The sequence below is a fragment of the Phocoena sinus genome, chromosome 16 (genome assembly GCF_008692025.1).
Source record: "Phocoena sinus isolate mPhoSin1 chromosome 16, mPhoSin1.pri, whole genome shotgun sequence".
Classification (NCBI taxonomy): Eukaryota; Metazoa; Chordata; class Mammalia; order Artiodactyla; family Phocoenidae; genus Phocoena; species Phocoena sinus.
In genome coordinates, this window is record NC_045778.1 from 18,013,535 (window position 1) to 18,040,687 (window position 27,153).

Below are 27,153 nucleotides of genomic sequence, written 5' to 3' on the forward strand. Positions count from 1 at the left end.
CAAATATGTATTATAATCCATATTTTATATAGGGGAAAACTGTTGTTTAAAATATTTAACCACATCCTCAAGGTAACAGAACTAAGAACAGAGCTTAAATTGAGAATCAAACCCAAATCCTTGGTCAGTGTTAGAAATGTACGGCTGCTTTTCTTTCCTAACCAAGAAAGAACAGTTTGGGAAAAATATAAACTCTAGTTTTAAAATCCATAAAACACATAGATTTCTTTGGAAATTTAATTTTTAAAATCATCCTCCCTCTTCCACACGCCAAATCCAAGGCTGCTTATGTTTGCGTGCAATTTGTAATTTCTCTGTCTTCCTGCTCCTGTTTTTTCTTCTTAACATAAATTTTACTCCCATTATTTCTTACAGTGTAGACTTTATTATTTCTCTTATCTAAATGTCAGTGGTTTCCTAGGTTACAGCTAAATTCTGTTTAAGAACCACAGCCCTGTAATTAAAACTTCATTTATCTGTATTTGCAGCCTCATCAGTTCAGATAGATAATGTTGTCTATACTAAATGACAAATGTCTATGTTCATATGACCCATATAGTCATAACTAATAGCAGGACCTTAAATATATTTTCAGATATAAATGGGATGGCTTGCACATTCAGTAATATTCTAAATTGATTTGTTTCTTCTAAAACCTTAAGTTAGTCAGAATACTATATACCGAGTCTATTGAAGCAGTCTCCCTTTATGGGAACGCTGATTTCTATTTCCTTTAAATTTATCAAAGGAAGGAAAACCTTAAAATTGTGGCATAAAATCTCCAGAAAACCGGCTAAAAATTCCACTGTATTGTATGAGTATAATTATTTCTTATGCCTTCTTGACAAAAGCATAAAAGGAAGCATGTTATTTCCTGGTAGTTTTTGTTGTAGAATCCTTCATTCTGGAGTTATTAATCATTTGTTTCCAGGCAAATGGCTAACAAGAGCAGGCACAAATTTGGGAAATAAGATTTTATAATTGAAAGCTGGGGCATTAACGTATCTACATTAGAAAATGTCAACCTTTTTTTTTAAACTTTTTAGAATAAATACAATGCTTCTAATAATATTCAAATTCATTTTGGATCAGTAAGTTCATGTAGGTCTCTCAAGAGATTGTTTTGTTCAGGAATTATGTGTTAAACTTTGCAAATGCTTAAATGCTGCTAACAGCATTTCCATCTTTTGTTTCCTCCATACTAAAACAAAATTAATTAAAAAGGGCTGACTTTTTGACTAGACAGTTACTTTTGTAGTATAATTTGAAGGGAGTAAGGATAAATCAGTTTGAAACTAAATAGTATCCTTTCCACAATGACTGAAAAGTCCATATTTTATGTTTTAATTTATTAATTCAACAAATCTTCATTAGGGGCCACTATGCATTAGGCACAATGTTACTTTCTAAGGTTACAACTGTAGCCAAGATGGACAAGATCTATGCATCATGGCACTTGCATTATAAGGAAGACAAGTAAAAGCAAATGGACAAAAAGATTACAGAGTATACAGAATTTCCTTCAGGAAAACAAAGAAATAAACAAAAGCAGGACACTGGCATTGAAACTAGCAGGAAGAACTTTAGATTAGATGGTTGAGATTGGCCTTGCCAAGGTGATATTTAGATAAAGATGTGATAGGTGATAAGGGGACATCATTCAAACCTGGGGAAAGGAAAAGACCTTAATATTTACTTTGGAAGTAATAGAAAATATATACAACAGATACATACAGGAGTAGGGGTGAAAATTGTATGAAATGATGCATTTGGAGAGTGGGCAAGAACCAATGATCAAGGCATGGTAGGTAACAATACGTTTAATGTTGTTAAAGTGTAATGTGAAGCCATAGCCATGCTTTACGTGATCTTTTCACACATATACACTCTCACACACACAGAATTCATGTAATCCTAAAATAGGATCTTTGCCTGACTCACTATTATCATTTATGAATTAGTTAATTTGGTTTTCTATTGAGATCCTGGAAATATTGAGAGAAGGAAGGGAGGTGGAGGACAAATGTTACTGAGAAGTGTGATGGCTAGAAAAGAAAATTTCCCTACTTTGAAATTCTATCCCTGTGTCTGAGAGAGCTAATAATATTCTGGTATACAAAAACATCCTGAACACTTCTCCCATGGCTACAAGCGGAAGGGAAAATTTACATTTAAAAGTAAATATAAGTTCTACTGTGGTGGAACTTACCCACCACATCCACCACCCATCCAAGGGCAACAAGCCATTGGATGATGAAATGGCTTAGACTCTTGTGTCAGTGTTCTGTCTCTGTTCAATTTTCTGCAAGATAAATTTCCTTTGAGAATTCTCCTAAGCCAATGATGCTAAATGGTGTAGCTGGTTCGTAACCACTTTTTTCTTCTCCCCTAAGGAGGTGGAATAGGATGGTGGAAAAGAACGGCATTAGGAAATACGGAGTAAAATCCCTAGCTTGATAGTTACTCCAGTTTTTGTTTCTTTTAATTTCACAAATTTTTTAAAAAAACTTTTGGACACTTCTAAAGTACATATTTTGCTAAGTTGTTTTGAAAAATTATTTTAGATTGTTAGTGTTCCACAACTGTTATTTACCTTACCTTAATACCCTTTCGCTCTGATAAGAGACTACTATGAGATATTGAATTTTGCATGTGTGTGTGTAGAAAAAAAGAAAGAAAAAGAAATTTGTACATATATGTACACATATGCATAAATCAGAAGTTACATATGGATTGCTTTAGATTGATATAGATAGCTAGAAATAAATTTATACATTGGAATATATATATATATAAAACATAATATGTTTATATAAGAAAGGTTTTTCTTTACCTTTTCTCAAATTAAACTTTCTATTTCACTATTTAGGTGTACATACAATGAGTGTCTTGAAGATAAGGTTTAAGAAAACCTACTGTATCTCTACAGGACATAAGTGTACCTTCCAACAATCTAAAACATAAGAACCCCAGTAATTTCTGGAAGGAAATAAATGACAACTAAAAAGGAAAAAAAGGAAAATTATGGACATACATCCTCTAAAGATTAATACTTTAAACAGACAGGCTAGTAAATATAACAAGAGACAAAGAAGGCCATTACATTACTAAAGGTCAGTGAAGAGGAGCTCTGCTTTTCTAAAATGAGTTAATGAGCTTGTTGAATGGGTGGCCAGATTAAAGATACATGAGAAAAAAAGAAAGTCTATGTATTTTTTTCCATTTCAGCAGTAAGCAGTTATAGAAACTAATTTTTTTAATTTACTCTATTTAAACTAAAAATATATAATATTAGTAAAAAATCTACTGAGACCTACAAGAAAATATACAAATTTAGCAGATAACAAAATTGCCAATATAAAAGAAAATACATGTTGTGTTAGCTGCAGAAGGTAATTTAAAATTGTGAAGATGCCAATTTCCTTCAAATTAATCTACTAATTTTTAAAATCCCAATTAACATAATATCAGTATTTTTATGTAAAATCTTGAAAAGTACATGCTAAATATAATATGAAATAAAAAACTGAAAATAATTCAAGAATATTCTGAAAAAAGAAAAGAAAATGTGTTTTGCACCATCAGGTGTTAATACCAATTATAGGTCCACTAAATTTATAAGACCATAGTATTACATATAAAGTAGTCAGTGAATCTTCTTGTCTTTATATTGTTTTCTAGGGAGTTTGCTATGATCAATCTTTTAGATTACTAATATTTTCTTTAGCTGAATCTGACATACTGCCTAATTCTTTTTTAAAAATTCTTTTCTTAATTCTTTGAAAAAAATGTTTAACAAATATGTTTCTCATTTCCAGACATCTCATGTGTTTATTAAATGTTTCTCTTAATTACTGACAAGGGCTTAATTTCCAAAATATACAATTAGCTCATACAACTCAACAACAAAAAAACAAACAACCCAATCCAGAAGTGGACAGAAGACTTAAAAAGACATTTCTCTGAAAGAAATACAGATGGCCAATAGGCACATGAAAAGATGCTCAACGTCACTAATTACACTATTAGAGAAATGCAAATCAAAACTACAATGAGGTATCACCTCACAACAGTCAGAATGGCCATCAATAAAAAGTCTACAAATAACAAATGCTGGAGAGGGTGTGGAGAAAAGGGAACCCTCCTACATTGTTGGTGAGAATGTATGTTGGTGCAGCTACTGTGGAAAACAGTATAGAAGTTCTTCAGAAAACTAAAAATAGAATTACCATATGATCCAGCAATCCTACTCCTAGTCTTATATCTGGACAAAACTCTATTCCAAAAGACACATGCACCCCTATGTTCATAGCAGCACTATTCACAATGGCCAAGACATGGAAACAACCTAAATGTCCATCTACAGATGAATGCATAAAGAAGATGTGGTACATATGTACAATGGAATACTACTCAGCCATAAAAAAGAATGAAATAATGCCATTTACAGCAACATGGATGTAACTAGAGATTATCATACTAAGTGAAGTAAGTCAGAAAGAGAAAGACAAATACCATATGATATCACTTATATGTGGAATTTAAAATATGACACAAATGAACCTATCTATGAAACAGAAAGAGAATCATGGACATAGAGGACAGACTGGTGATTGCCAAGGAGGAGGGGGTTGGGGAAGGGATGGAGTGGGAGGTTAGGTTAGCAGATGTAGCTTTTATATATAGAAGAGACAAAACAACAAGGTCTTACTGTATAGTACAGAGAACTATATTCAATATCCTATGATAAACCATAATGGAAAAGAATATTAAAAATATATATATATATGTATAACTGAATCACTTTGCTGTATAGCAGAAGTTAACACAACATTGTAAATCAACTATACTTCAATAAAAAAAATGTTTCTCTTCATTAATAAGAATATCATTGTTTGAGGTGTTTTTGGTTTTTTGGCTGTGCTGCACAGCTTGCAGGATCTTAGTTTCCCAACCAGGGACTGAACTGGGCCCTAGCAGGGAAGCTCGGAGTCCTAACCACGGGACTTCCAGGACTGACATGTACACACTGCTGTATTTAAAATAGATAACCAACAAGGACCTACTGTATAGCACAGGGGACTCTGCTCAATACTCTGTAATAACCTAAATGGGAAATGAATTTGATAAAGAATAGATACATGCATATGTATAATTGAACCATTTTGCTGTACACCTGAAACTAACACAACAGTGTTAACCAGCTATACTCCAATATAAAATAAAAATTTAAAAAATGAATAAAACTGGACCCCTATCTTACACCAGTAACAAAAATTAATTCAAGACAGATTATAAAATCAAGGTCTTACTGTATAGCACAGGGAACTATATTCAATATCCTGTGATAAACTATAAGGAAAAAGAATTGAAAAAGAATGTGTATATATGTATAACTGAGTCACTTTGCTGTACAGCAGAAATTAACACAACATTGTAAATCAACTATATTTCAATAAAATTAAATAAAAAACAGATTAGACAAAAATAACATTGTTCATATATGAGATAAAAATCCTTTAAACATTTTTAATATGTGTTATGTAATAATCTGCATCTGACAGTTCACACATCCAGAGTATTCTGGGCTCTAAAACATTTCTACTAATGCCTAGTACAAGATAGCTTACTATCAATTTTGCCTGGTGATCTTTGATGTGGACTAGTTGTTTTATCTTAATCTGTAGAGTTCTCAATTGAGGAAACTCTCAGAAATAGAAAATTTCCTAATGTTTCTGCCAAGATACCAGAAATTACCAAACTGTGAACAGGTTAGTCTCAGTCAAAGGTCTGTGCTTATCTTTGAGTCTCAGGTACAGCTCTCTGTCCTTATTGCTGGACCAGGGCAGGGTATTCCAATTGAAGTACTGTAACTGTTACCTGCCCTTAAGGCCACATTGTCTCTCTCTGTATCCACAGAGAGAGTGTGCAATAATAGCAATTATAATTGCACAAATAGCAATTATTTGCGTGTGTGCAATAATAGCAATATTTCAACAAGAGTGCTATATCATATCTACTTGTTCTGATCACCTTCCTTCATCTTTTATACTTCCTGCTAGTGCTGAAGGCAGATATCTAGTATAATCCCCTCTTTCACGAAGAAAAAAGACACAGTTATATGTTCATTCTTTGTGAATTTTTTTGTCTCTTTCGGTTGTAATTTTTTTTTTGCGGTACGCGGGCCTCTCACTGTTGTGGCCTCTCCCGTTGCGGAGCACAGGCTCCGGACGCGCAGGCTCAGCGGCCATGGCTCACGGACCCAGCCTCTCCGCGACATGCGGGATCTTCCCGGACCGGGGCACGAACCCGTGTCCCCTGCATCGGCAGGCGGACTCTCAACCACTGCGCCACCAGGGAAGCCCTCGGTTGTCATTTTTATTCTTTTAATTTTTATTTATTTTTATAACCACTCTTCAATTTTTAGAGTTGTCATAGAATGATTCACTTTTAATCTAAAATGGGTTTCTGCTGTGTCTCTGTAACATTATGATTCAGTGTATCTTATTAACACGCTGCTCATAATGAGATCAGGTCACATAGAAAATCAGTGTCTATAGTCAGGTTCTCTTTTTTTTTTTTTTTTTTCTATTTATTCCAATACAATATAAGGAGCTGTTTTTTTTTAGAAGAAAAGTAGACCTTGCTCCATAGAATTTGCTCCAAAAATCTATCTGAGACTCTCCTAATGAGATAAACCAGAGATGTCCACAAAGCATTTTTATCTACCTAAGACCCCTCCAAAGACGAGGTGGGTCATATGGCCTAAGGGGCAGGAACGCTTGCTCTGGAAGCTGGAGCTGTGGTAAAGCTCTCTCTTGTTCTAGGGCCCATTTGAGGGTAGCAGCCTTCCAAGTCACCTGATAAGTGAGTCAGAACACTACTCCTAAAATCACTGGGTGTGCCTCTAAAATCCAAAGAGGACCCTGAAATTTTGTGGATCTTCTTAACATGTGATGTGCAACAATACCATTTTCACTTTTGCTTTAGAGATGATAACAAAGTGCCTGGAACCACTGAAACCCAAACATTTTGGGTTGGCAGGACTCTAAATTTCCATAAGGTTTATTTTTTACCTTCTGGCATGCAATTATCTTATTAGCACATCTATAACACTTGAAAGTTTTTGCTCAGCAAGTTTAATTTGCATAGTATCACTAATTTAGAAGGCCAGCATGATATTCTCCCAGTTGTCAAGATGATCAAGATCTCTGTCTATATCTTTGCTAAACAGTGTTGCTATCATCAGGGAATGTGCTGGAAATTTATAATCTCAGGTCCCTCTCCAAAACTACTGAATCAGAATCTGCATTTTTGACAACATCTCCAGAGGATTTAAGTGTGCATGAAAATGTAGATGCACTGGTCCATATTATGACAACTCAGGAGAACTAACATAACCTGGAGGCAAGACAGTGAAAGTACACTGATAAAATTTGGCAGGTAAAAGTGAATTCCTTAAGACTTGCTCTACTGATGGGGGTTGAGAAAAGGCTTTGTAAAATCAATAGCCACTTACCAAGTTCCAGAGACTGTGTTGCTCTGCTCCAGTAAAGACAAAAACCTGACAGAACAATCCATGACTGCTAAAATTACGTTAAGTCAATTGTGGTCTAACCATTATCCACCTGGTTTTTGCAAAGGCCAGAAAAGTGAATTGAGTGGCAATATGATGTAGGTCACAACTTCTATGCGTCACGGTTTCCTAATGACCATGTTGTCTGCCCATTACAATAATTATGTCCATCTTTCTTCTGATGAATATGCTACCACCTGGCCTCTGTCATTCCAGAATCACATAATCACACTGATGGTAGCATACAAACCATAGATTGTGGCCTTCATGAGACATTCACCACTGAGCTGTGCTTCCTTCCTGTGCATTCTTTATTATCCCTGTTAAAGGAGTTCCCTTCCCTAACCATTGGGGACAATTAGATGCTGGATATAGCCAGTTACATATTAATTCATTCTAATGCAAATATCTCTGAATCTCCTGATATCTTTCCTATATAACAATTCACTGAAGTTCCAACACATCATCTAATTTTCTGTGTGACATCCATGTCCAAATTTCAAGGAGATATCCAACAAACTAGTAAGACCAACTCCAAATGGTCCTGATATAATACTGAGTCCTTTGTTACAAGTGAGCATTCCTATATCAATGAGTTCTCCATGTTTGTTAGTTTGTGTTCAGAAAATGGAACAGAAAGTGTAAAGTACTGAATATCAGCAAAAGCTATACCAAGATGGAAGATTTAAGGTATTTTAAAGTTCTTGTGCTTTCAAAAACTGCATTTACAGTTAAGAAGGGATTTTAAACATAAAATAGACAATATTTGATTTTAACAGAGATTATTCTGACTTAGCTGAAGAAAGAATTGAACGAAGCATTACTAGAGACAAATTATAACGTTATTATAAGTAATCTAGGAAGGTTGGTGGAAATTTGAAATGGGTAGAGTAAAATGAAAATGTTAAAAAAGAACACTAAGAGATCAAATTCATAGGCTGTGATGATTAATTGCAGTGGGGGAAATGCAGAAGACTCAAGATGGTTGCCTAGAATTTGGCTTTGGAATACACACACACACACACACACACACACACATATATATACATATACACATTTACACTTTATTATTTCATTGTCTGACCTTCACTTTTCATTTTGTATTCTTCTATTCTTTAGAAAAAAACTTACAGAAGTTTAAAAATAATAACACAACACAAAAATCATAATCAAACTATAAATAAATCAAACTAATATTTTCTCTCTTTTTTTACAATTCACAATAGCCATAGATAATTTGATCATTGAAATGTCACTCATCTTTTTATATTTTTTTCCGCAGAAATAAAATTGATTTAACAACATGAGAGAGGAAAATTGAGCTTAAAACTATTACAACTTAAAAAAAATTTTTGTCGTATATTTATAAAATGGGATGTTAAACAGCAATGAAAATAAGTGTACAACAGCTGCGTTCAACATGAATGAATCCTAGAAACATAATAATGATTATAAAAAAGAATTATTAATAAAAATATCTAATTAAATATGTAAACATGTTTATATAATCGTACATAATTTTAAAAGCAAGCAAATAATAAAAAACCTGTCAACATATTGTGTTTCGATACATATGTACTAAAAGCACACACACAAACACACACAAAGAAATAATAAACAAAATTTCATAATGATAGTTAAATACTGCAGAGGAAGAAGGAAAGATTTTTATAGAGAGACACACGCAGGATTTAATAATGTCTATTTCTTAATTTAGTTAGTAGGTATACTGGAGATTATGACAGTTTTTTATACCTTGTGTATATTTGATATATATTGTCTTGTATGCATCAAATATTTAATAATAAAACATAGAAAAAAGCTAAAGTTCCAGAAGCTAGCTGGGAAAAAAGTTCTTTGTGTGTGTGTGTGTGTGTGTGTGTGTGTGTGTGTGTGTGTGTGTAATATATTCATCTTTAAATGTTTATGTACATGATCTTTATATATAAATATAGTTTAATTATATAATTATAATCTCCAAATACTTATGTGTCAATATGATGATTCCTAAGCTTATTCTGAGATTCTTGCCAGGCTGGCAAATATTCCCCTCTCCATTCTATTTTAGCGTCTTTCTCTTCATTAAATGCAGCAACATGTAATGAAGAAAAACAGTATTTCAGACTCAGAAATGAAAGGGCAGAAAAGCACATATAAAATAAAGCACTCTCCTTTCACTTTCCATGCAGAACCCACTCTTTTCACTCTAGAAAATGAAATATTACGTATGTAAAAACGGTCTCTGCAAAACATCCATTACCCAGCCGTGAATGAACTTTGTATTTAATGCCCATACGCCGGATTTGTTTATTAAGCTGAGCTTGGCGTACTTCAGACCAAGAGGCTGTCCATAGGATGTGCTCTCACTTAGCCTGGCTGTGCTCAGAGCAGGAAGCAGTCTCCCAAGAATAGTCTATAGGAGTAGATTGGCCATCACTAATGTAAAGCCTTCCAGCTGAGCAGTCTCCTCCACGGTGCCAGAGTCTGCAGCAGGATTTCGTTAGTTCCTAACGCATTAAAACTCTGTTAAGGATCTGATTTCTGTTCTGGGCATCTATAGTTATTGTTTTTTTTTTCACAAATGTAGTTAAAAGCTTGTGACTGAAGGGAGTAACAGTTGAGAAATACCACTACCTCTTCACTAATAAAAGAGCTATTCATGAATAGTTGACAGACATTATTAATATATTCTGCCACATTTAAATTCTGTCATTGTGATATTTAGATTTCTAATTCTGCATGAAGTCTTCAAACCAAATGTCAAAGGAAATATCCAAACCATTGTTAACTTGGGAGATATGTTTTGTAAAAGAAAACACGTTTGTAATGTTTTAAAACTCTTCTTGTTTATTTTTATTAAAAGGACAAGTTATTTGTTAAATGCATTATAGGTAAACATTATACATATTCCACACTACATGTGTACTACTATATGTATATATATATAGTTAACTATGTATATATGTGTACATATTGTGTTCATTATGTGTGTATATATTGGATTGGACAAAAAGTTCATTCGGATTTTCTCATAGCATCGTGCAGAAAAACCCAAACGAACTTTTTGGCCAAGCCAATATAATCATCTTATAGCTTTTATAAAACACTTTTTATGGAAATAGTGTTTTAATGCCCTAAATAGACCTCAATTTCTTCACTTTTTTCATAATTAAATCTGAAGCTGGTACTGAAAGCTTCTGAGGAAATCTTAAGGAAATTATAAAGGAATTAAGAGGATGTATTAGAGAGAGATGAAGCAATATATTATATATATCATTAAGAAATCCCCTAGGAAAGAAAATATTCATATATCAACATTTCTAAGTGAAATCCAGTGTCTACCAAATCTTTGCCAGACTCCTGTGTTGGGCATATAAGGGGCCTATAGATATAATCTGAATATCAACCCTGACCTGAGAATAGAAAGACATGAGTTAAGGTTAGCGGATATGTGGAAAGGGTAAAGCTGAAAGGATAATTCCAGTGCAGTGGGAACAACTGTGAAAATCAATCCCAGCTTGGTATACATGGTAGTATACCTTTTCTGACTGCTTATCCTGTTAGAATGTTCAAACACAGAATGGGTTTAAGGACATTTCAAAGGCATGGGCAACATTTATTTATTGTTTGTTTGTTACATTAATGTGACCCATCTGCTTTCTCAAAATATTAGAGCAGGCCATAGTTGAAGACACTTCAAATTGTCTAATGACCTCACAATTTCATTTGCCTGCTTTCACAGAATGACATAAAAAAGGATAGAGAAATAAAGGAATCAACAAAGATTTATGTGCACAATTGAGGAAATAAGAAAATATGTAGAACATCTAATGTTTGATCAGTTAAATATCAGCTTATTAATCATTTTAGCCCAGTATACTTTGTCACTCTTTTAGCAGATTATCATCTATGTAATATATCATACTTTCTATCACTTGCAATCCAATTTATAATATCTGTATCATTTGATATAAGAACTAAGATATAATTCAAAATTATTTATCACTTAATATTTTGCCACCTGATTGTTGAGCATATGATATTCAATTATATTAAAAAGCAAAACAGAACAATACATATTTTTATGCATAAAATTTGTGCCCATCTTTGGCAATAGTTTTAGAGAATCCAATAAGTGACAGTGTCTAATAAGAAAGCATATTTTCCTTGCATATTTTCAGGCTAGTATTTTATTCCACTATCTCTTCTAAATAGTTTCGTATGTTTCTGAGCAAGTAACCGATAAATCTAACTAAAATTGGTTTACGCTAATAATAGATTCATTATCTCCTTTATCTGAAAAGCCCAAGGATATGCAGCTTCAGGTATAGCTTGATAAAGATGTAAATGACATCTTAGAACATATTTTTTCTCTCTTGGAACATATTTTTTCTCTGCTGTCCGCTGTGGTGTCTCCATTCTCAGATGTCTCTATACAAGTAATTTTCAGAGGGTTGCAAAAATTCCAGAGGCATACTCTTCTAAGATCAAGTTGAGCAGGAAAGAGACAACATGCTTTCCTGAGAGCTCAAACATCTTATCACTGGTCGTGGTGGCTCTGACCAGTATAAAGTGGGTCATGTGTTCATCCCATGCTTTAAGCAGTCACAGGGTGGGAGTGCTTCTCCTGAAGCACTTAGAGTAAGAGAGGGAGAGTTTCTGGAAAGCAAGAGCAGTGTACTATAAATAACAAGATTGTGTGTGGCTGATTGATGGAAAAATAACAAACAAGAAATACCCACTATAACTCATATGCCCCACATGTATTCCCACGTTCAAGGAAAAATATGTTAGAATGCAGAGAATATTAGGCTTCAGTGTAAGGGGATGCAGAGCAACCTCCAGAATGATTTTGGTATTGTACTGAGAACTATTATATTCACATGGCTGCTTTTCATGAAAACAATTTATTTTCTCTCTGTGTATGTGTGGTGGGAGAGGTGGCTTAGTAAAGCAGTTTACAATATACAGGGACTTGGGTGTGGCTAGAATTGCTACTGGGGAGCAATCTGTGCTACAGCAAGAAAAAGAAAGATGGAGCTAATAGGTTGGCAGAAAGCTATGCAGTTCAGGATATAAACTTTACCACCATCTCCAGATCTTTAGTAAAGTTGCCAATTCTCAAATTTTGAACAGTCATCATTATTTTATTTTGAAAGTTACTATAGGCTTTGGACCTGGATCAAAAGGAGTTGATACCAAGGAGAGTGATTAACCAGCTGAAGCCTGTTTTCTGAGTAAAACGTGAGCACTTTAGCCAGTTGAATTCAGAAGTTGCAGGGACAGCTTTTGATTAAAAGAAGTTTATGGGTTTGTGGATTTGACCCATGTTCCCTTTATGGCTGAGGATAGTATTGTTTAAAGGTACCTTTCTCAGTTAAGTGAAGTGAGTATTGGGGACCAGTAAACGTCCAATATTGTGTGTCCAAACACTGCCATAATGGCATTTTAGCTTTAAAAAGAAACTTGAAGATGAATCCAAGACTTTGTAAATCACGAGGTGTGTCACCTTGCACACATTATTTAACCTACTTCATCTCATTTTCCCAAATGAAAAAATTGGTCCGTTTTAACTTTGACAAGGCAGTTTTGGCCCCAATCATAATTGTTCCTCTCAAACTACTTAGCAATTATTCTACTAAGATAGCTTTCTACTTGAAAAGCATATGTAGGGACTTAAATAAATAAATATAACCTACCGGCTTCATTGCCTAGAATTTAATAAGCCCTCAGTAATTATAAACCATTTTTTCTTTATAGATAAAAATTGCAGAAAAATGTTCATCTACATACATTATTTATTATTTGACCACACACCCACAAAAATCACAGAATAAACAGATGTATAAATAAGACATTCTGCCCTCAAGTGAATTTAGTAAAGTAATATCTAGGCAATCAGAAATGGACAAAAAGATAGAAAAGAAAAAATATGTATTTTACTATCCATAATTTCACTAATAATACCACTTTTGTAGAATTTCTGGCACTTATCAATTGCATTTCATTTTAATATATTTTTTGTTGTTGAATGGAAACCTTAAATGTATATATGTATAGTCAAGTCTATCACTATCTTAACATACATCATCTTTTGAAATTATATTCTATTTCAGTTATATGTATAATAAAATATTTATTCATGTATTCTCAGGGTACTTTATTACTTAGGGTTTTATTTTTACTCTGAAAATATTTTAAAATACAAAATAGTATGACTTGTTATTTTTTTAAATTGTGAATTTTATAATGATTTCAAACTTTTTTCTCATTTTATAATACTTTCTCAGAGAAAATTATACTTTGATTCATCAAGATCAATTTACATGCAATTGCATGCAATTTATCAGATATTCTCTATTAAGTAATATAAGGTGTAATAATATTATTTTAGCTGCTTTCCTTTCCCAAGAAAAGAGGAAGTCTCATAATCACCAATTTATGTATCAAATGGCAAATGAAGAGAAGAATCGTCAAATGCATAGTCCACACAATGGGTAGAGAAAATTCAATTTCAATTTTATGGGATATAGAGCAATGGCAAGGATTTTTTCAATAACACTGAGTATTATTAGCAACTTTACAATAGATAACTAGGGGAAGAGTCAAAGGACTTTTTTTTTTAATACTGAATAGCCCCCAAATCCTCTCGAACATTAAGGCTTCTTTCTAAGGGAATATTTTGCACAAAATATACATTTCTAAAAACTGATCTCTAACTGTCCATTTGAAAAAAAATCAGATTAGCCTAAACTATCGACCAGAGTGTAATTACTTATGAGATAATAGAGTTCTCAAATGTTAAAATAATGACATTTAGCTACTCAGTTTAGAAACACTTTCATAAACATTGTTCATTCATATTCATTCAACTAATATTATTTCAGAGCACAATATGAGTAAGGTAAAGTTCTAGGTGCTAAATAAGAAATTGGTAAGTCATTGTTCATTCCTCAAGGATAGATGACTTTTGGGGAGGTGCTATAGAAAGGGAAACAGGCAGCACGAAAATTTCAATGCAATGTAGTAAGTGCGGCAATAAGAGCGGTTATTAAGCTTCAGCTTCAGACAAGGGCAAGACATTAGCTTTCCTGTACATTTTATACTTTAGTTCATTTCTACTATGTTTGGGAGAATCTCTTTTTTTAAAAATTTTTATTGGAGTACACTTGATTTACAATGTTGTGTTAGTTTCAGGTGTACAGCAAAGTGACTCAGTTATACTTGTACATATATCCACTCTTTTTTAGATTATTTTCCCATATAGGCCATTACAGAGTATTGAGGAGAGTTCCCTGTGCTATACAGTAGGTCCTTATTAGTTATCTATTTTATATATAGTAGTGTGTTTATGTCAATCTCAATCTTGTTTGGGAGAATCTTCAAGTAGTCTTTCCAGAAACCCCCAAACACACTAAATAAAATTAAGCCATGGTTCCAGAATCTTATATTTTCCATGGCATCAATGTGAGGCGTGGTGAGCCATCCATCCTCCCACACAGCTTGCATAGCACTGTAAGTTTTTGTATCATACTTGGGCACAGCCATTCTTAAGGGACCACAGACTGTCCTGAGGAGCTCTCATCATATCACACAACTCTATTCTCTCTAGGTTTTGCCAACTTCCTGACTGTTTCACTGGGAAGTTTCACCACCACACTAAGCATAAAATATTTTCTTCTCATTTTGTGAGCTGAGGAAAAGTTTTCTTCATTATTTCCAAATATATTTTCTTTTCTTTTAATTTTTATTTTATTTTCTTCCTAATTCCCTTTTCTTGCTTCTAAGATTTTTTTTTTTCTGTGCCCTATATCTCCATTATTCTCTGAGGCATCGTTTGGCGGGACAAAACAAATAACACTATTAACAGATTCTTTCAACTTGACCACTATGTCATCCATATTTTTATGTCATTTCATCTTTCTTAGCAGTTAGTGCCTTTGCTCAAAGGACAAGATGGTAGAAATATGATAGAATTATTTCCTGACAAAACCTAAATATAAAATTTAAAACTATAAATCTTCTAAAAGAAAATACTGGAAAAATATTTGTGACCTTGAGTTAGGCAAGCACTTCTGAGATATGACAATAAAACCTAACCCTTAAAGAAAAAAAAAACACAGTGTACTATATAAATATCCACATCTTTTACTCTATAAAAGATACTCTTAAGAAAATGCAACTAAAAGCCATAGACAGTATACAATATTATAAAATTACATTTCTGAGAAAGGACTTATGTCCAGAATATACAAAGAACCCTCAAAACTCAACAGTAAGAAAAAAGTAATAAATTGGGTAAAAGATCTAAACAAACACACTGCCAAATAAGCTATATGAATGACAAAGAAACATAAGGAAAGATGATCAACATAATTAATCATTAGAAAAATTAAAATAAAAATCAAAGAGATACCACAACACATCTATTAAAGTGCCTAAAAACAAAAGTTGTAAATGCTTTTTGCTAAATGAAAGAGGCCAAACACAAAAGATAACATATTGTATGATGCCATTTATAAGACATTCGGGAAAAGGTAAAGCTATAGGGACAAAAAATAAATTAATGGTTTTCAGATATTGGGCATAAGGAGGAAGTGTTGACCACCAAAAACGAGGCACAAGGGAATTGCTGAAGTGATGGAACTATTCTGTATCCTGACGGTTTGGTGGATTTATGATTCTATGTATATGTCAAAACTTATAGATTTGTAATTCATAAAGATAGAATTTTACTGTATATACATTTTTTAAAAATCCAGATATTGAAGGAAACTAAAATGGAATACAAACTATCACTGTCTTATAATTCTGCAATTATAACAACACTGAAGGAAGTGAGGACATAAAAATCTAACCCAAGATGAGTCTGAAAATAATATTTTGAATCCATAATATAACACAAAAAACAAAGAAGACTATACAAAGGCTTATCTTCTGAGAGGGTCTAGTATAAACTCATCTTAGATATTGGGTTATAAATGATTCCCTCAAGTAAAATAAGCCAGGGCTCCTTCTTGAAGCAGTTAATTCTAGGGTTCAGAGAGGAAAAATTCACAATGATCCTAAGGAAGTGCACAATCAAGGATGGGGGCATGCCAAAGTTCTCAAGAACCTCCAATGGCCAAAGTTGGAACAATTTATCAAAAACAGCAGAATAATGAGTCCATTGGTTTATGACCCATAAAAAATATAATGAGCCCATTGTAATATAATAATAGAATAAATAAATGGGAGAGAAGGGACAGCTCTTCCCTACCAAAGAACTTAAATTATTACATGTAGAATGAATGAGGGAGATAAAAATTTGCCCTAAGAATACCAGCGTAATGACTGTTTCAGGTAAGATCTCGTCATAAATGCAAATTTTAGTGGTCAAAATTTTAAGAAAAATGAGAATATTTGCTGGCCACAAACTATCTCCCCCAAGATATATATTAACTACAGTGTAGAAAATAGTTTACAGTGAAGAAACCTGGCAGAGACCATCTTAATCAGTAACTGAGGTTACCATTACCTGTAATGACATCATATAACCTCAAAATAAGACACTGAAAGGGCACATCACCTGTGTGGTATGTTTGCCCAAAACGCAAAACCACTATGCACATGAGAAAACATCAGGCAAACCTAAATAGAGGGACAGGGATGTTCCGTAAAAATAACTGACAAGTACACTTGCAAAGCGTCAAAGTCATGAAAGATAGATGCTGAGGAACTGTCACAGACTGGGCAAGACAAAGGCAACATGACAGCTAAATGCAATGTGAAATCCTGGATCCGAGGCTAGAAAATAAAAGGAACATTAATGGAAAAACTTGTAAAATCCAAGTAAAGTCTATAGCTTAGTTAATAGACTTGTACCAATGTTAATTTCTTAGTTTTGATAATTGCACTATGAGTGTACAAGATGTTAAAGTGGGAAGGTGAGTAAAGGGCATATTTGAAATCTCTGTATTATTTTTACAACTTTTGTAAATCTAAAAGTATTTCAAAATAAAAAGTTAGAAAGCATACTTTAGCATTACTATGAATATCAGTATTTGCATTTAGGAGGCAATTATATGAATATGTGGTATAAATATATATATATTATTATCATCAGTATTTCAATTATATGTATTTGTATACATAACTAATAAATTTGTGTACATAAAATAATAGTGTCTGTACCAGGAAAGATGGCAGAGAAGAATGGATTTATGGGTATTTAAAAGGCAAAAATTATGAGGCTTGTTGATCTAAATGATATCAAGTAAAGGGTTGAATAATATTACAATTTTCAGATCAGGCTTCAGCAAATAGATAGATGCCAAAGATATTAGTAATTATAGGTGAAACTACACTAACTACATCTTAAGAAAAGAAAATGAGGTCAATACTAGAGATGTTTTATTCCAGGTACCTGTGGGACATCTAAATATACTAGAAAAAGCAGGAAGTTCAGGTCTGAACAAAACCACAGTAAAAGTAACATAGGAATAGGTTGAGAGAGACTTTACCATCCTCACACAACTAGAAAGCACTGAAACCAAGTTCTTCTTTCGGCTAGTTTTGTGGTTGTTACTAAATAATTTCCTACAGAATAAGGTACTAAACAAAAATGTAAATTAATAAGTTTTTCAGTGATGAGCTGTTCATCTATCATCAATAGAATCGCTGCAGGAATCTGTCCAAAATATACAGAATAAGATTTTCAGAGTAAAGTACATGCTTATTGTAGTCCTGCTAGACCCAAAGAACCAATAATACATAGTTGAAAATAAAAGTCCAATGAAATGATCAAAAAATCAGAACATACAGTTTCTTTAAACTTTATTATTTTTTTCTGAAAAACTACAGTTATTAGCAAATAGGAGTAAAAATATCACACAGCCTGTCTGTGTAAACCTGGGGCAGTCCTCTGTCCTCAGGAGACATTGATGGCTTCTTGTAGGAAAGGTTTACTCCAGCACATCAGGCAGTATTCTGACTGCAGGACCAGCCAGCCCTATGTGGTGTCAGGCAACAGACCCATGAAGTGGTGATCTGGATCCTGCAGTCCAGTATACACGCAGGGCTGCTTGTAAGATGTGAGGCTCTGGGACCTACTCTCTTCTGACACTGTGTTCACCCTGGGCAGTAGTGGCTCAATAGCCTCATATTCTAAAAACTCATTTCACCAGTGACAAAATTACTTATGAAAGCCATTTATACTAATTACTTAACTCTTGCATGTATATTTCTTTTTTCTCCAGCTTTAAGTATAATTGACCAATAAAGTTGTATTTATTTAAAGTGTACAACATCGTGATTTCATATACATACACTTTGTGAAATGGTTACCACATCAGGTTAATTAACACATCCATCACCTCATTTAGTTAACTCTCTTTTTTTGGTGATGAGAACACTCAAGATCTATTTTCTTAGCAAATTTCAAGTATACAATATGGTATTATTAACTAGAGTCACCATGCTGCACATTAGATCACCAGAACTTATTTACTGCATGCATGAAGACTTTTGTCTGGCATTCCCCTAGCTTCCTCACCTCTCAGCCCCTGGTAACCACCATTCTACTCTCTGTTTCTTTAATTTAACTTTCTTTTTTAATTCCACATATAAGTGATGTAATATAGTACTTGTCTTTCTTTATCTGGCTAATTTCACTTAGCATATACCCTCCAGTTTGATCCATGTTGCTGTTAATGGCAGGATTTAGAGCTTTCTTATGGTGGAATAATATTCCATTGTACTCTAAGGTATTGCCACAATCAAAATAAAAGAAAGACATATAGTAATAGTGTAATCTAAGTCATTGTTAAAAATTTGGGAATGTTTGGATTGAAGATATAATCTTAGTGAACCCTTTAAGACGTGTCCATTTCAGCGAAACTCTTTCAACATGGCCGGTTGTATTGCTAACAAACCTCATGAAAGCCCAGACCTCTGGTGTATATTTCTCTTTTGTTTAAAAGTATAGTATACTACTATGACACTATGTGTTGCTAAAATCCAGACATATCATTCGAACTTTTAATCTTGTTTTTGAGTTCCAATCATGCCATTAAAAAAAAAATCAATGTAGTCTAAAAAAGTGTACATTGTGAACTTTCACTAGCTCTTCATCAAAGAATTAAGATCACTGACTTTAAAATTAGACAAATGTGTCTCATTTTCACAATATATTCTCATTTCCTTATAACTATGTACCCACGTGGGAAACATTTTTCTACTTTGATTGAGATATAGATATAATAAATGTTTTACTTCCCCCTGAACTTTCTATTAAAAAAATGACATTCAAAATTAATTAATGTAATATACCACATCAATAGAATAAAGGACAAAAAAGTCACAGGAACATTGCAATAGACACAGAAAAAGGATTTTACAAAATGTAATGCCCTTTCATAATAAAAACACTCAACGAGCTAGGAGTAGAAGGGAACTTCCCCAATCTGATAAAAAGCAGCATAAAAAACCCACAGCTAACATTATATTTAGTGGTGAAGGACAGTAATTTCCCCTTAAAATCAGGACTAAGACAAGGATGTCCCCTCTCACCATTCTATCCAACATTGTTCTGGACGGTCTACTCAGGGTGATTAGGCAAGAGTGAAATAAATGGCATCCTAATTGGAAAAGAAGAAATAAAAATGCATTGGCAGATAACATGATTGTGTACAGATAATCCTGAGGAATCCACAAAAAAATTATTAAAGCTAATAAATGAGTTCATCAAGGTTGCAGAATACATATTCAATATATAAAGGAAAGGTATTCTGTATTCACTGATTAAAGACAATATTGTGAAGATGACAATACTCCACAAATTAATATACAGGTTCAATGCAATCTCATCAAACTTTTAGCTGATTTCTTTACAGAAATTGACAAGCTAACACTCAAATTTAAATGGAAATTCAAGGGATCCAGAATAGCCAAAACAATCTTGAAAAAGGAGAACAATGAACACTTCTAAACTTACTATAAAGCTACAGTAATAAAGACAGTGTGCAACTGGCATAAGGATAAACATACCAATGGAATTAAGATTGAGTGTTCAGAAATAAACCTTTATATTTTTGGTTAATTTATTTTCAACAAAGTTTCCATGACAGTTAAATGGGAGAAGGATAGTTTCTTCAACAATGTTTCTGGGACAACTGAATAACCACATGAAAATAAGGAAGTTGGACCCCTATCTCATACCACATGCAAAAATTAACTCAATGTGTATAAAAGACTCAAATGTAAGAGGTTAACTGTAATAGATTCAGAAGAAAAGATGGGGAGGGGTTGTAACTCTTTATGATCATGGATCTGGTATTTGTTTCTTATATATGACACTAAAAGTATGGAAAAAAGAGAGAAAATGAACATTATCAGAATTTTAAAACTTTTGTTCTTCTAATAAAAACATCAAAGAGTCAAAAAATAATCCCCAAAGTGGGTAAATATTTTTACAAATCATATATTTTATAAAAGATTTATATCTAGACTATATAAAGAACCATTACAATTCAATAATAAAGAGGGATGAAGAAGACTTAGAAACTTGCTCAGGAACTGGAGATACCATGATGTTACTTAGAAAATGATGGGAATACCCTTGGAAGTCTGCCTAGTGAGATTGGGTCAAATCACAAGCAACTGAATAGTATAAGTAGTTAGGACCCTTCGAAGATTTGTGTTTTAGAAGAAACACCATGGCATTAGGGTAGAGGCTGATTTGAAAAGAAAGAAGCAAGAAGATCGTTTTAAAAGTGATTACCACAGTACTAAAAGACGGTAAACACTGAAAGAGCAGCAAAAACAGAGCTTTGTCTTTACATGTGTGGTTAGCTGTTCAATGATGTGATTGTGAGCATGTGTGTGTGTGTGTGTGTGTGTGTGTGTGTTTCCATGATCATTTGCTGCTGACATATATCTAAGATCATAGAAAAATATGTGTGAATATCAAAATGTTAATTATTTAGATTGCATTCATGACACATACAATCCGCAAATTAAATTTGAGAAGTCATAATAAAAATCTTCATGGATTAGTAAGAAGCAAGTGGACAAAGACACTCTGATTTTAGATGCTGAAGCAAACATGATGATTACTAACACTGATGAGAATATAAGTGATTCTAAATTAACTTAAATCTCTTATCTCAATTAAGAAGTAAATTTCCCCCTCACCACCAGAAGGACTTCAGGTTGTAAGGTGAAGTTTTGTGAACTGTAGAAAACCTTGTGAAGATAAACCAAAACGATCACGTAGAAACGTAACTTAAAGTTGTAGTTATTGGTTGCTTGATTTATAACCTGCTATATATGTATTCCTATACCTCCTTTTATAATACGTTACTGTGAATAGAACACCTACTATGTGTTTCTAAAACATCTGCCACGTTTTAATTAAATTACCTCCTTGAAATACTTTAAGATTCTATTATAGGCTAACTTAGAACACAAATGCAGTGGTTTTTTTTCTTTGCAAAAGGAAAACAGTGCCACCTGAAGTTAACTATCACTGGTAATACATGTAGAAGTTTACATAATCACTCAGAAAATTTTGATCTTTCAAAAGAGTTTTCTTAGGATAATTCTATGATTAAATTACAATTTGAGATTTATACAAAAGGAAAATAAAACTTATATACATTTGAAATCATAGTTATTAAAATAACTTTTCTGACATTTTCTTTAAGACTTCCATTTAATTTTTAACTTATTTATATTTGCATTAGGCACCTTTGCATCCCTTGTTGCACTAACGTACAGGTGTGTAATAAACACTTAATGGTTTGAACTCTCCTACATAATGTAGCTATGAGAAAAATATTTAAATTTTAAATATAGATGAAAGAATACAATGAAGGAAATGAGGGAATACATATTTAGCTGCTCATTTTAAAGTTGTAAAGATAATGCATAATTATTAGAGAAGATTGGAAAAATTCCAGAGTAGAGGGAAAAACAAATAGTATCATCAGCCAGAAATAATCTTAAAAAAAAAAAAAAAGACTATTTCCTTAGAAGGTTTTTGTAGATGTAGTTTATACTGTTTGTTTTATGAACATATTTTTTAAATTTTAAAATTGATTTTCTATTTTTATCTAGCCTTCCTAAATATTTACATTTTATTTTAAAATCTCGAAACATTTAGTGATTTAATTATGTTTCTTCAAATGGAAGAGTGTCATTTACTTAACCAATTCTCTATTTTTGGATATTTAGGATGTACTGCATCTTAATATATTACAAAATTATAAATAATGCTATGATGTTTACCTTTGCCATATATTATTTTAGCAATATACTTTTAGATATGCTAGAAGGAAAGAATTCTTTTAACACCATAAAGTTGTTGATGTTCTATAACTTTCCCACTTGTAACTTTTATTTCACTTGATATTTTAAAAGAATAATTTCAATAAAAAGACACCTGTATTTTAATATTGAGAAATCCAGAGCCTCAAAATTATCATTAGTTATAAAAGTCTAAATTAGAACCCAGACCTTTATGTGTTAATTCAATACTATCCTGTTATGTGTTAAAATATATTATAAAAAAATTACATCTCTGCTTTTGTATGTACCCATGTGACTGAATACGATTTTTAAATTTTTTAATAGGAATTAGTTTTATGGTCTCCTTTTAAATATAATTTAATTCCCTGTCCTTTCTCTAACATAGTTAATAGATTTAAATTAGCAAATGAGAAACAAATGCCTACTAGTGTTAGATTAAGGGGATGTGGATAATCAATTTTCCTAGAACCACCCTTTTGCCACGGAATTTATAAAATAATATTTATTGAATTATAACTTACATACAGGAGCATGCATAGATCATAAATATATAGCATGATGAATTTTCACAAAGTGAGTGTGTATATTTAACTAAAAGATGCTCCAACAGAACATATTCGCTTCCCAGTGCATCCTCCCATCTGCCCATTTAGGCTTTCCTTCCGTTGCTACACTACCCTTTCCCTCCACCCACTAACTCCCAACAAAGGTAACCACTCTTGCGACTTTTAACACCACAGATAGACAGTTTATAAGTGGCATTCTACAATTTGTACATTTATGTGTCTGGCTTCTTTCACTAAAAATATGAGCGATTTATCCATGTTGGTGCACGTAGCTGTACATATTGTTCATTATCATTGGTCTCTAAGATTCCATTGCTTCAATATGCCGCATTACTTATATATGCCACAGGCTAGGGAAACTATGACTCGTAGGCCAAACCTGGCCAGCCATCTGTTTTTGTCACTGAATTTTTATTGAAACACAGTCATGCCCATTTATTTATGTATTTTCCGTGGTGACTTTCACACTACAATGGCACAGCTGAGAAGTTGTGACAGAGACCATATGTCCTGTATATGTCCTAAATTATCTTCTATCTGGCCTCTTACAAGAAAGATTTGCTGAGCCCTGATCTATGCTTCATATGATGGACATTTGGTTCATTTCTAGCTTAGAATTTTCAAGAGTAGTACTTCTGGGCTTCCCTGGTGGCGCAGTGGTTGAGAGTCCACCTGCCGATGCAGGGGACACGGGTTCGTGCTCCGGTCCGGGAGGATCCCACATGCCGCGGAGCGGCTGGGCCCGTGAGCCATGGCTGCCTGGCCTGCGCGTCCGGAGCCTGTGCTCTGCAACGGGAGAGGCCACAACAGTAAGAGGCCCGCATACAGCAAAAAAAAAAAAAGAGTTAGTACTTCTATGAACATTATTAAAAATGTATTTTGGTAAATATATGAATACATTTTTATAGTGTTTATATCAAGGAGTAGAATTAGTTGAGCAGTTCTGGATATGTTTACTTTCAGATGATATTGGTAAAGAGTTTTCTAAAATGAGTTTACTAATTTACAGAAGTGTTCCAATTAACCACATCTGAATCCAGGCTAAAGCTTGGTGTTATTTTAGCGATTCCATTGAATGTGTAACAGTGTCACATTGTGATTTTAATTTCCATTTCCTTAATAACTAAAGAAGTTGAGCATCTTTCAATATGTTTATTGGCCATTTGGTTATTTTCCTTGACAAACTGCCTATTAGAGTCTTTTATCTGTTTCCCTGATGGGTTGTCTTCCTTTTCTCTGTTGTATGTAATGTATATATAGAAATATATAGTGGACATGAATCATTTGCAGATACGTTTACTGTAAAATATTTTTCCTACACTGGTGGTTTGCCTTTCCACCCCCTAAATAATGACTTTTAGAAGAACAGAAGTGTTAACTTTAATGTGGTCTTATTTATTCATCTTTTTTTCTTAAACGTTTAGAAATGTTGCCATTTTTGAGACACTTTTGACTACTCCAATTCTGAAGATTTTCTTTCTTTCTTTCTTTGTTTTTTTTAAGACTCACAATGTTACCTACACATGTAGATCCTGTATGTTCCTGAAATTGAGTTCATTGTGTTGTGTGAGATACTCTAGTCTTTTTTTTTTCAGTATAAATATTCAATTTATCCTACAACGTTTATTGAAAACACAGTTTTTCCCCCACTGCACTGCAATGTTATCTTTACCACACTTGATTTTAATGTCTTTTCTGTCACATATTAATTTTCCTTATATCTTTGCTTCTATTTTCAGGTTATCTATTATATCACATTGTTGTTAATCTGTGCTAGTATGATAACTTCCTAAGTCTCAGTATCTGATGTAATTCCTCAAAATTCTCTTACATCTTTTCTTTACAAAGATAGTAATGCTCACCACTATTCCACGTGCTATCTTTTATTTATCTACCTCTTTGAAGTTAGGCGGAGACCTGATTAGTACTGTTAAACTGGTTATAAGCAAGTGTCACTTCTGGGCCAAAGTATTAAAGAGGAAATGAAAATGTTCCATGCACTCTAACACTGAGGAGTCCCATTGTTAAGCTGGAGAAAGAATAAGATGAAGAAAACCTAGATTCCTAAGTCACCAAAGACAATTCCCTTAGAGGATCATCAAAGCCACAAGAGACTCTGCATTCACAAGAAAATCTGAGGGGAGGACACACCACTGAGATTTTTAGGAGGTTTGCTATTTTAGCATAATCCTATATTATTCTGACTAAGTCAACTGTCCTTAGTAGAGTTTTTATTTCTAAGATAGAGAGCATCACTATCTATTGAAGTCTAATTACATGCAAGTTAAAGATATAGATGCTTTATTTATTACAATAGCCAGTTAGATGGATTTTGTTGCCATCGTGCTTAAAAAAACAATCTGGATAAGCAAAGGAATATGTACATCAGGAACAAAAGTACTCTGCATATCGTATCTCTTAAAGGTGCAGCAACATTTATTTCACATAGATGTAGAGCCATTTACTTTTTCTGAACGTGAATTTTAGCACTATAAGAATCCACCTCCATTTTGTGACCCTTTTAATATTTTGAGCTAAAAAATATCAAACAAAACCTTAGGAGATGCTATTTTTTGTTAGATCCCCCCTTTCCCGCCCCCAAAACATAGGTGTCAAGCAATTCACTAGCTGGATCTCAACACAGAATAAGAGTTTTCCACCAAGATTCTATAACATCAATTTTCTTGTCTCCACTTCCCACTTTTACTTCATCCATCTCTCCTAGAAGGACACTATAAATTTCTACACTTTTCCTGTCTTATCCCTGCTCATAACCTTTTATTAGATATTATTAGATATTTCTGTGGCCGTCTTCCCCATGTATTTTTGCCTTCTTTCCTCCATGAAATATTTCTTGCAGGTAAGCTATGGACTTTGGGTGATTATAAGGTGCCAGTGTAAGTTTACCAACTGTAACAAATAAACCACTCTGGTGGGGATATTGATAATGGGGGGGGATGGTTATGCACGTGTGGGGACATGGGTATACGAAGAATCCTTGCACTTTCAGTTTTGCTATCAATCTAAAATAGCTCTAAAGACACTGAATAGGCACATCTTATAATCATATAATTGACTTAGAAAGCATTAGAAAAGAATGCTTTGGCAGTCCAAGTTGGATATAATAAAAATCTAAATTATGTTCATCATACAGACAAAAAAAAATTCACCATTTCTATCTACATTGGGTACAGCAGCAGAAAATGTTCCCTAAGTAAATAAATTCTTGTCCTTAATATGGTTGTAACATAATTTAGTTCATGTGTTAAGGTAATTTTGTAAAACAACCCACATATGACTAGAATTTCAAATTCATCCTTTGTTAAGGAAACACCATTTAGTAGGAGACAAAACAGATTTACCTATCTTCTGAGATCTTTTAATTAATGCCAGGTCTCTGTGTGATTATTATTATTATTATTACCCCAATTATTTATTCCAAGACAAGACACTGGAGTATGGAATGGTGTTCACCAAATGATTTTGCCTTGTCATCCCCAAATGAATCTTCATTTCAATACAGATCTTGCCAACGAATATGGCACTGTTTCTATTACGAATGAGATAATCAGGTGCCTGCAGTTCCACGTTCTGTAGCTGATTTCATATTTCTTAAGAAAAAACACAATCTCAAGAATCAGCTTGAGCCAAGTCATAACTTAACAAGAACAATTCCACTGTTACTACAGAGGCCAACACAGAGATGCATCATTTTTTTGTGCT